At 42.9% G+C, this 12,255-nt stretch overlaps 1 long non-coding RNA gene across 3 annotated transcripts in view; it reads right to left on the reverse strand.

Annotated features, from left to right (window-relative positions):
* Window positions 1–378: 378 nt before the first annotated feature.
* LOC141918862 (uncharacterized) overlaps window positions 379–12,255 on the reverse strand; it is a 53,630-nt gene continuing 41,753 nt past the window's right edge. The window contains exons 3-7 of one of the 3 annotated variants that reach the window (XR_012621804.1): window positions 12,032–12,094; window positions 11,801–11,906; window positions 10,626–10,786; window positions 9,515–9,642; window positions 379–543 (exon numbers count right to left, since the gene is read on the reverse strand). This is a non-coding gene — a long non-coding RNA (uncharacterized LOC141918862). Of the gene's footprint in view, window positions 544–9,514; window positions 9,643–10,625; window positions 10,787–11,800; window positions 11,907–12,031; window positions 12,095–12,255 lie in introns of those variants that run through there. The other 2 variants (XR_012621806.1, XR_012621805.1) reach the window with 2 other exon arrangements.

A 12,255-nucleotide genomic window follows, 5' to 3' on the forward strand; every position in this document is an offset into this window, starting at 1 on the left:
ATTTGTAATAAAAAGGGGCAGGAAGATGGTCATCCTCCCTCTTTCTTCTCCAAAACACTTTCTTTTGCCTTGATGAGGAAAACACGGTAGACTAAACGTATGCACCATGCAGTGCAACTCTTAGGCCCAGGCTACGCAGAAGGTAAGACAAGAGGATTGTAACAGCCTCTCCGGCAACTTTAAAATCTGTATGTTGACTGTTGGTGTTGAATTCACAAGCTACTCATCCCTCAAAACCTCTGCAATGTGGACCAGATACCAGGGGGCAGAGCAATTCATGCCACCTCTACAGCTGTTTGACAATTAACAGGCAATTGCACAGCTGACAGAAAAGCTAATGGGAGCCACCGGGTCTGGCATGCCTGGGTGTTACCTGAACTGAGTGCTGGAGGAGTCCCTTCTGACTAGGGCAGCCAGTGTTTTCCAGCTGCAGCTGCCGAAGGGATACTGCCCATCACAAACGTCCAGGCTCCAGCAGGCTTATGGGAACCTGTGTCCCCAGGGGCAGTCAACAGCAAAGCAGGGCACAACTGGGCAGATGTGCTGCATAAACGAAACAGAAAGACAATTTGCTTATCTCTCATTTGTCTCTTTCTGGTCCCCCCCGCAAAAGCCCACAGAGCTACTTTTCCACAAACAGAAATAGTGCTGATTATTTATGTTAACAAGTAGCCAGAGTCCTCAGGAAACAACTGAAGGGCACAGAAGTCAATAGAAGTTTTATCCCTAATACCAGCAGCCTAGGATGCTAGCAGTGGACCCCACCTGCATAGCATAATATTTATCATTGATGTGCACATGTGAAAGGAAGAAGGCGGTCCAGCAGGGGTAAGAGTCATGAAGGACTGAGAAGACAATCACATTACTACTTGACATCAGGCTTCTTTCTCTAGTTCTATTACCTTTTTTATAACTTGAATCAATGGAAAAGTTTTCACCCTTGTTGCCAAAGGTGAAATAGCAGGAAAAACTCTCACTCCCTGGAAGTTTTGCAGCAGCAAAGGAGGGATCCTTACTTTTACGTACAGAATGGCAGGATGAAGAAAAAGAGGGATGATCATGGGAGAAAGAAAAGCAGCAGAACAATGAGGTAGCCACACTGGCAAATGGAAAAGAGAACGTAATTTGAAAAGAATTACATTACACAGGACAAATTAAAAGATTGAACTTGCAGAAAGAAGCCAATGGAATGACAGTGCAGAAAAAATTAGGGAAAAATTAAAAGACAGAGGTGGAAGGTGGCAAAATATTGCTTTCATCTCCTAGTGCAAAATATGTATTAATGTTTATATAAAGGGACAAAGGAAGTATTACATCATACCATAACTTTAAATGAATCAGGGAGCTCTTGCAGCAAATTTTCATATTTTTTTTCTGCATGTATGTAACAAATATGTGTAAATTCACCCCCATTGCAGAAATTCCCGCCAGATTTACCCAGATCTGCAGAATTGTTTCAAAGTCTGTCTTGTCTTTACTAACAACGTGTTAGTGCTCATGGTTTCTGAGATGAAAATGAAAAGGTGAACAATATGTGAATCACAATGTCTTTCAAAGTTTGCTGACAGCCTGAAGAAACGCTGAAGAGGTGTGAACTTCCTGAATTCTGAAATCTGAATTTAATAGTCTGCACTGTATTAAAAATAAGGACAATATAAAATTAAATATAATATCCCATTATTATGAGATTTACTGAATGCATGATTACTCTACTGAAGCATTTCTATATTTTCTGCAGTGTTTTACAAACTCCAGAGGACCCTCTGTGAAGACAGAACTGGTTGCAAGTGGAGTACATTGAGATCTGGCTGTTTAGTAGACAAAGGTTGGCAAGTTTTGTCATTGTGCAATGTAGTGCCTTCATGTAGTTACACTCACTGAAAACTGTCACCTTGAGAAGATATAGTCACATATATCTGCAAACTTATGGTTCTTGTATCTGTCAAGATGTTGCACCAGATACTTTTGCAGGGAGACTTTAAAATACAAAGAAAACCCACTCAGATTTGACATTTGTTTTTGTTTCCTTCACACACACAAAAAAGGGACTTAAAAGTTGTCTCATGGAGGCACATGTCATCCCACCAACAAAGAAAATGACTGAGGCAAATTATAACGGTTATTACGAAAATATGAGGTCAAGTGCCAATGTTGTGGAAATGACTTATGTGCGAGTCATTCAATGGAAAAACTTTGACTGGAAAAGGAACTATGGAAGGAACATAAAATGTCAGGTTTTTGAAACTCTTAAGACCTATTTATTTTTAAGCACATACTAGGATTAATGTTTTATAAATGCAAGAAGGAATACACAGTTTTCCTCTCCAATTTTTGTTCAGGGGAAACCACTGAAAAATAAGGTAGCCATTTATTTTAAATAAAAAATGGTGCTCCACACAAACTCAGCATATGAAATGATATCTTTTTCTAAGTGCTTAATGGTAACTGAGCTTTATCCACCTCTGAAGCAGACAAAGCTCAGCCCATGCAAAAGTTCTTCTCATGAACATCCCACAAATGAACATATCCAAGGAGAAGAAAATGAGTGCATCTGCAAAAAATATTACAGATGAGGCATTTAGGTTAATTCCATGTGAAGACAAGGGTGGTGGGGCCATCTGTGATGTACAAATAAAAATTATCCTAAAGTGGATGAATCCTTCAGCACCTTTAAAAAGGGAAGTATTTTTTCATGTTTTGGAGACCAAAACTGGGCTCAAGTTGTATTACCAAATGGACATTAGGCAATACCTAATAGGCAAAAATGTGAATACGTCTGAAATCTCCCAAGACACTGTGCATTGTTTTTTAGTGGCAAAAACATCTTCCCTCTCTCATATCACTGATAACACCAATTTCACAAAGAAAAGTAAGTAACGAGTCATTTTGAACTGCAGGTAATGACAGTATTGGTCTTTACTCTCACTTGTGCCAAAACCCCTTTTACATCAACTCGGAAAACTAGAGAGTCCTAAAAGCAGCACTCTACCAGGTGTTGAGCAACCCTAATGAACATGAAAATCAAACCCATTCCTTGAGATAGGGTATGATAAAGTGCCTAGCTGTCAATAACCCCCACACAGGTGCTTCACTCACTGGGAGATACAGAAAGAAACACATCAAAGTAACTAGGAAGCTAAATTATTCCATTAGCTGCAGAAGTCAGGGAAAACCACTTCCAAGTAAGGTGGCATTGTGTCCTTGGAAGGAGGGAGAGCCTCTCTCCCACTCCACAGTTAGTTTTGCAGACAGTAAAAGGTGGTGGGGAAAACAAAAAAATAAAGAAGAGGTTTTTCTAAAACTTGAGCACTGGTCATCTGAAGGATCTACTAATTCTGCAAGATAGTGCATTTGAGCAGACAGATGCAGCTAAAGATGCCTAGAGAGACAGGAGAGGAAAAGAGAAAAGAGGCAAAGAGAAGACAAAAGCTGAGAAAATATTACTAGAGGAAACTCAGAGGTGGAAAAGAATCAAAAGTAAAAGGGAGAAAAATGAAAAGAAAAAAACCCCAAACCACCAAACAAATAACCCTCCAAACTCAAAACAGATGTCTCTAACAGAAGTCTGGGCTGCCAATACAGTACAAGTCTGAGCCTAAGAGAAAACACAAAGCAAGACACAAGGGGATAATTTTTCTTCCAATTTGTCCTTGTTTGTTACATGTCCTGATTTTACTTCTAAAAAGGGAAACTCTCTGGCTGAGAAAAAGCCTCACCCATTCTCTGCTGTTTCCACTTTTTCATCTCCCACCCCCCATTATCGGAGTTTTTTCACTTTGTCTATCGACATTTTCTCTATGAACAAGCAGCTACATCCAGAATGCATCACCTGGGTACTGTACGATCTGGGAGATGGCACTGGGGAGAAAAGGGTGGTAGTGACACTCAAAACCCAGAGTGGTCTCAGAGGGATATTTCCCTTCAGAAAGGCACACAGGCATCATGGAGACCCTCATGGAGACCACCAAAAGGGTATAAGAGGTGCTGATTTCAGCTGCACTGAAACATTTCATGGATGTGCCTTACACCAGGGCATAGAGACAGTAATCTCAAGTAACTTTAGCAATGTTTTACTAAGCCAGTGCAGCATGGCACCCCTGAACTCTGCTGTTCCCTGCGGCCTCCATGGCACCAAGCCTGGCCCCAGTAGTGCTTCAACACCCTGCTCCACCGCTCTACCTATGGAGGGCAAGGGGAGTTTGGTCCTGCAGGGTCCTCCAGGTTGTGTGCCCCCACCCTCTGTCACTGGAAACCCTCTGAGTCTGACATTGGAAAATGTGCAGCACTCTTCTCTGCAGGTTTCCTAGCTGTGGGGGTGGCCTGAGGCCGTGATTTTTACTGTGTGAGTGATATTCCCCACGCTTGTAAAGAACAAGCATTTAATGGACCATCTGTCTATGGTATTCTCATGGTCTACCATGTTCTTGGCAAAACCGTGGCTCCCATTGCATTTTTAGCTCCCTTACCCTCAGATTCATTAAAGCACTACGTGTGTGATGTCAAAATCTTGATGCAATAGGATGGGATAGAAATGGCTGCAAAATGATGGGAAATTATACATACTTCCGAAATGGTAGCAGCTATTGCTTTGCATAATGTCTGCCCAACCCCAAACTGATGTGCCAGATGGAGGAAGGGAAAACAGGTTACATGCCTGCAGTGTTAGTGTACTGACAGGGTTTGCCCTGCCAACTAGCTCAATGACTTGCCATACCTCTGTTAGAATGGTTTCTAAGAGGACGTGAAATTGCAGTTTAGATTGTAATTTATGAGTGCTTTTCATGTCAGAAGAGTGTGTTGAAGCACAAATTTAGCTGAAGGTATCAACCCTTGGGTTAGAAAAGAATTATTTTATAAAAGGCAAAATATTTTATCATTTGTGTATAGAGAGCAAACATTTAAGCCTCAGTCTGAATCTCCTAATAAGAAGTGTCTTGAAAAATCCCATTATTAGTTATAATCATGTTATTTGTCACTGTGTGACTTTAAACCAAAGAAAATTCAAATAAAAATTGCTCACTTTTATTTGCCTCCAAATTAATGTTGCTGTTTGCTATTTTATGACTTCATACGCCATTCTGTTCTGAGCTTTAACAGCCGCACACACAAGTGTGCTAACTACATACTTAAAATCAGATCTAGGAACTTAGGAAGCTAGGTGTTGAGTTCCTCTGAATACATGCCCCTTAAGGACTGCTGTGGGAGCACTGAATCATTTACTCTGAACAATCAGCAGTCAATGCTGGTTTCAATCTTACTGTGAATTCTGGGCTGGATTTGAAGAAACATTTAAGAACTGCAAAGTTTACTATCAAGGCCAGATTTTTGTGCAACCTATGCATGACCCATGGATCTGTACCTATGCTTCACTGCAGACTGCACATAAAAATAATTTCTACAGTATTTTAGTAAGAAAATATATTTCCAGTTACACAACAATAATTACTTCAGCAGTCTTTGTCATTTCACGGGTAGGTATGAGATAACTGAGGGCTGAAGCTGTGTGAAAGAGGCTGAGGTTACAGAATATTGGCCTAATATATGTTGGTTCATACCTGACAGAGTCTGTAGCTAAGCATGTACACCTAACACAATTTAAAGGTATGAAGCTCTGACTAGCTAGAAGTCAAGCTGTCTTAAAATCATCTTGCTGAATGCATTTTCTAAAAAAACCCTACCTGTATTCAAACCTAGACAAGTCTATGTCTGGATAATTTAGGCAAGCAGAAGAAAATGTTTTTGTCCCACCTTGAATTTCTGCTTCCTTAAAATCAGTTTCTTTCCAGTGTCCTTGGTTGCACTCATACCTACCCTCTCCATCCCAGGGCTGTGAAGCCTGCACTTGCTGATGACCACAATGCACTATCAGAGAGGGGGTGTCACATCCTCATCAAAATGGTGGGAACTCAGGCACAGAGATGCAGCTGCCGGGCCTGGGAAAGCTTTTGAGACCCTAGATGCATCTCCTGGTGAAGTGTCTATTTCTTGGGGAATGTTGTCATCCCATGCCACCATGGTTTTCACAGAAAAGAAACTGAGATGAGAGGGCCTGAAAGGAAAGAGTCTATTCATACCCAGACAATGAAGGATCAGGCCTTCAAGGCTCTTTGAGGTATGTACCCAGTACATACCATTCAGTGTAGATGTGCCCAGAGAGACCAAACACATGGTGACTTCACATAGTGCAGAAATGTTCGCATTAGCTCCAACCCCTGCTGTCACACCTGCCTGTTATGGCCCGGAACAAGGACTTGCAAGCTCCGTGATGAACATGACAAGACTCCTTGTCTGAAATTTTTCCTACTTCTGATGGTGAAAGGAGCATAATAAGTAGAGGGGTTCCACATCGATTCCAAGACATGCACATGAGCATATTCACACAGGAGCTGTGGGATGGAGCAAGGATCTGAAGGTTGTTTCAACTTGTCCCAAAAAGTTGCAGTTGTTCTGGTGCATTTTGGATGTAGCAGAACTGCTTGTACCTCTTTGACCTGCACCTGAAGTAATCTGCAGTTCATTTAAATGATACAGTCCTTTTGTGAGATGATTTGAACCAGAGTTACAAAGAAGCTTCTGCTTGCCTGTGGTCTAAATCACTCTCTAGTACTGGAATGGGTTTTTGGTAGGTACCACTGCCTGCCTCACTGCTGTATACCCACAACAGCCTCCCCATAGCAGCATGACTCAAGGACTTAGTGCCTTCCTGCCTGCTTGCCCTGGTCACAAACCCATAATCACCATTTCCTTCTTCTCCATCATTTCTAGATATCTGCTGCCGCTCCAAAGAACCTGACAGCAAAGATGACAATCTGTCACCATGGGACCAAGATTCAGGCATTTCATCCAGGGTAGTAATATACTGTGGCTTCTCCCCAGTCTCTAGTATTCCCCTCTCACTACTGTTGCCCTCATTGATCCTTTCCATGTCTGTCCTCTCATCTGTGTCATTGTCAGCCTTTAGTGACAGGGTACCAGCCTCAGTCCCTTGCAAAGCCAGTGCACCAGCTGACTCTAACCTTTCATCTCCTGATGTACTCTTTGTCCTTGTCAGGGATTTCAAATTCAAATTAAGTATACCTTCATCAGCTTTCCCACCTTTGAGGGGATACTAGCAAGTGCTGTGGCACCAGCTGGGGCAGGTAGGTAGACAATTGTGGGGAAGCAATGCAATTCATCCTAACTCTGATCCCTTGAAAACACTGCTTCTCTTTGCACTGTGAGACTCATTTAGCTCCTTTGTGTGTGTTTTGACGATCTCCCCCTAAATTAAAAGAAAATAAACCCTCTGGGATTAAAGCATCCTGCTTTTGGAGACCTTGGCTGCTGTACTGCCACTGCAAAGCAATAGGTCACACTTCTTTATTCCCACACATCAACTCAGCAGCAACAATGGAGCCAAATGAAGCTTTTTCTACTCCTTTGGTTTCTGTGGTCTAATACCTGCCAAGCATTTGACCCAGCTCTTTGACTTTTGTCTACAGCCTCCAGGATCCTGAGCTGGCTTGCATCCAGCTCCTAGCTGAGCCTGCAACAGCTTAGCTGCTGTGGACAGCACAGGCAGTGTGCATTTGGCTCACTGAGGCCATAGGCACATTACATTCAGTCTGGATCTTCAGCTCTCAACAGGGAAAATGGGAATCCATTTGGGGATTGGTTTCTTTTTGCAGAAATACGTAACAGCTCTTCTTTCATTTCTGTTGCCTTTCCCACATATTGATGATTTCATTTAGGGACATTTATAAAAACACTGGCATACTTGAAGGTGCTTTTGGAAACCAGGAGATCTAGCAGAGACAGTTTAAAAGGCACACCAATGCACCAAATGTATTGAACTGTGAAAGAGTAAAATTTTAAAAACTGATTTTAAATAGTTTCCAAGTCAGTGGAGCATACTGCAAACATGAATATGAAAGAGCAACAGAGCAAGAATGGACTTTTTGTGTTGCAGAGACCAGTAGTTTTTTGGCGGCATCCATATCATCTCTTTAGTTTGGATCAGAAGTGTAAAGTTCTCCATCACACCCACTTTGCTTTGCATCACAGAGCATGGATCAGACTCCCCTTGGGTGAAGCCAAATTGGAAGTTGCACACCAACAATGCACCTAATGCACTCTTGCCCCAAATGTATGATCAGTCTGGGGGATCAGAGTAGAGCTAGTCCAAAGCAGAAAAGAAACCATCCCCCTGAAATGTGCTTATTGTGTATATGGGTCCTTGGCACCAGATGTTTCACATTGTAGGATGTTTTCTACAGCAGTTGAAGCAGTCCACACCACTTTATAATGCAAACATAGCCTATCATAACCTCTTCCATTACACCGTAAAGCTGAGACTATAAACTGAACCATGCAGGAGTAACCTGTTAGCATCTGCTATCTGTGTGGGAAGATACAGCTAGCTCACTGCAGGCATTCTAATATTACTACTATCATGTATTAGAGTAGCACCTAGACACCCTTGACAGGGATTAGGCCACTATTATAGGCACTGCTCAGACTTAATAAAGTAGTCCCTACCCCAAACAACCCAAATAGAAAAAGTATACTAAACTACAGTTTATTTGTAAAGGGAACAAGACAGAGACGTTAGTGCTGTAGCTATATACTTCTCCAGACTAGGCATAAATGGGGTCACAAGTGAAAAACTACTTTGGTCTCACCCTTGCCCAGATTTGAGCTCACCATTAAACTGCAAATAATCTGGCACAATTAGTCAGCTCGTCTCAGCTGAGGCCAGCCCTGAAAATGCAGAAATGCTGGAGGCTGGGATGGCCAAACTGGGCAGGGAAACCTCCTGCAGCCTCTCTCTGCCAGCTGCCGGCTCTGAAAGCCTCTGCTGGGAGACCTGCACCTTCCTAAGCACTAAATCCACCCCTGACAGCAACTGAACATCTTTGATTTGTATGAATAAATTTCAAAATGTCCTGATTACAGCTTTGTAATATTCTGGAAGCAGATGGCAGGCACAGCTGACAGTGATAGTAGTTGTAAGTGCAAATAGGAGGTGGCAGAGAGGAGGGGGGAGGTATGGGTTGGCTTAGGAAAACATTTTAAGAAAAGGAGCCCTTATTTTGAAGACACGGCTCAATGATGAAAGCAGGTAGGGAGGATTCAATTGCCACTGAGAGAAAAACATCCAGCTCTGCTTCTTGAGCATAGTACAGCGTGTGCCTAAATGTCTTACTAAATAGACAAAAGAGGGACAGAGAAAGACATTAATACATTCAATGGCACTTGACCCTTAGGACTGCAACTCTGCTCTCCTAAGAAATAAACAGCAATAGGCATTTCAGAAACTAACACTGAGCGTCTGGATAAACACACACAGTAAATCCCAGCTCCTCCAGGACACCTCCTCACTTGTGGGCCAGGTGATACAGTTCACTAGTCTAAGATGAAGCTCCTACTTTTCTAAATCATGTCAGGAAACAAAGTAGCTGGCATTTATCAGCTGATCCTACCAATGCTTTAAAAGTCATGACACACTCACTGCAATCCTTGAGGTGATGCTTACCTCATTAAGATGCAAGAGAGAATGTGAAACCATCCATGGTGCTAAATGAAGTTCTTACAATGTCCTTTCAGAATACTTCCATTCTCATTTCAGACAGCAAGGAGAGATGATTTTCTTCCTTCTATCATCTAAAGAGTTAAGCAATAGAGAGGAAATCTCAAGGAAGAACCTCAGTGCATCTTTTTCCTCTCTTCCCCTCCCCCTCCCTGGGTTTTTTTTAAACATAGCATACATCAAAGTAAAAACTGACATGCGGTGCCCTGAAGCTCTTTGCAGCATGCTTTTAGGTTTTTGAAATTTCATTTTCTACCTTATGATGATTACATGAGAGAGGATGAAATGCTTGCTTTGAGGTTCATCTTAGACAGAGATGTAATAAATGTTGTGGCTTCCCACTGCAATGGAATAAATTCTTTTGTAGATGGGAGAGGAGGTAGTATGTGGTTTAGTTTATATTTGGGCACTTGAATATGGGTGGAGATGCCACATGGGGAGTATTTGGAAGAGCGGAAAGGGGGAAGAAAAGGAGAGGAGAGGAGAGGAGAGGAGAGGAGAGGAGAGGAGAGGAGAGGAGAGGAGAGGAGAGGAGAGGAGAGGAGAGGAGAGGAGAGGAGAGGAGAGGAGAGGAGAGGAGAGGAGAGGAGAGGAGAGGGGAGGGGAGGGGAGGGGAGGGGAGGGGAGGGGAGGGGAGGGAAGGGAAGGGAAGGGGAGGGAAGGGAAGGGAAGGGAAGGGAAGGGAAGGGAAGGGAAGGGAAGGGAAGGGAAGGGAAGGGAAGGGAAGGGAAGGGAAGGGAAGGGAAGGGAAGGGAAGGGAAGGATTGATGGCTTAGCCAGTGAAGTACTCTCTTTTGCTCAAAATGCAGTCAGTCCACTGTAGTTGAAAATTAGTTTCTCAGTCCCCACTGAACTGCAGCTGTCCACACACACACACACAAATAAAATCCCAACCCTATGATAAATAATTCATCATATTTTACAGTTTCTCCTCAGCTCCAAGAGTGAGACAACATGAAGACTGAATTACATCTGCCTTGTAACAAAAAGTTTGTTCCTCCAGGTACACAAGATAAGGTGGAGATCATTTTAATCATGCCATGCTGTGCTGGATTACTTGATTGCTTTTTGTCTTTGTCGGCTGCAGTTGGTCAGAAGGGACGACACTGAAGCTGATAAATTGACCTTACTTCCAGCTGCTAAGTAGGAAAAAACAGATTTGTGTTGCTCTGATGTTCCTTTCATGAATCTTATAAAAATTCCTAAGTGCATCCATATCTGAAAAAGAGAAGACCATCTGGTCAAAACCTCTGATTTAAGACATATTCTCACACTGATCCCTCAGTGAAAGATCCTGCTCAGGTTTATCTATCAACAATGTCCAGTGCTTTGGCTCTCCTTTAAAAATATATTTTAAATTACTTTGGTGTCTTGACAAGTAGGTCCACCCTCAGTGCATGAACAGTCTTCCTCTGCCCTGTAACAGTGGGGAGTCATTAATCCCAGAGATGCTGGGGCAGAGCCTGCTCAAGAGCACAGTAAGGTCTGGGATGGGGCTGGGACCAGGACACTCATGTCCTGGGCAGTGCCACTCGTTACCCTCTGCCATGCTCCTCGTTTGTTCTGGCTTATCCAGTTAGCCCAGTTAGCTAACTACAATGTCACTAGACCACTGAGAGTGCAGAAAGCAGGTATCTGGAGTACAGTTCCTCTATGTCCCAAATGTGCTGAAGATCAGAGCAGATCAACAACTGAGAGCAGCGTGCAAACTGAGGGACAGGGTAGAGCAAGGCTAGGTAGGGCAAGCCAGCCTAGGTAGGAAAGACATGGAAAAGTAAATTTGTCAGGTTCTGTTTCAATGTCATAAGCAGTAGGATTCGTGACAGGCTCATTCTGAGTACCAAGAGCTGGCATTTAAGCTGAGCTCCAAAGTGGGCACTCAGCTAAATCCATTGCCCCTAGGTCTGATGTGCATCTGTGTGGGCATTAGCTAGGTATCATGGTGACAATTATGGGCTAGCTTCCCACCTTGTCTATTTCACATGACCCATGATCTTTTAAGAATTTAGTAATACTTCTCAAGAGTCTATATAGTAGACATGTGGCACTTGCTAGGCTAGTTGGTCTGCAAGACTGGAGCCTCTAAATATGCTGTTTAGCTTGGCTGATGGCCACTACAACCTGTGCTCTGGTACTATGGGCAATCTATCTTGGCGTTTTGCCTGTCTCTGTGCAGGATTTGGATTATGGTGGATTGATTTCATTTTTTGCAGTTTATAACTCAGCTTTGACCTTTGGCTGTTGGCATATTGATCCTTTCCCAACAGCTCTGTTCGTCCAGCATTTTTAGACTCACATCCTGGTGGTAAAACTTAGCGACCTCTTCTTTCAGCTACTCCTACAAATAAATAGCAATATTGTAAGGGGGCAAGAGCACACTGAAAAAGCTTTAATCAACCCCAAATGCAGCCAAGCCTTTGACACAGTGAGGCCTACTTCCATCAGAGCTGAAGACAGCCTTACCCACTGAAAAGCCTCTTCATTTCACCTCCGCTTCTCCAGCTTCTCTAGCATATTCAGTCACACCTTGGGAGTGAAGGGAAGAAAGAGATAATGCCCATTTCAGAATGGATGTATTTGTATGATTTTCAGCTACAGAGCTGGCAAATTTGAGGAAGATTCAGATGTGACCCTGCTATAATGTCGGGAAGATGTTGTCAAACACCAGACTGTCAAAGCCAAAAGGT

This window comes from Strix aluco, chromosome Z (genome assembly GCF_031877795.1).
Source record: "Strix aluco isolate bStrAlu1 chromosome Z, bStrAlu1.hap1, whole genome shotgun sequence".
Taxonomy (NCBI): Eukaryota; Metazoa; Chordata; class Aves; order Strigiformes; family Strigidae; genus Strix; species Strix aluco.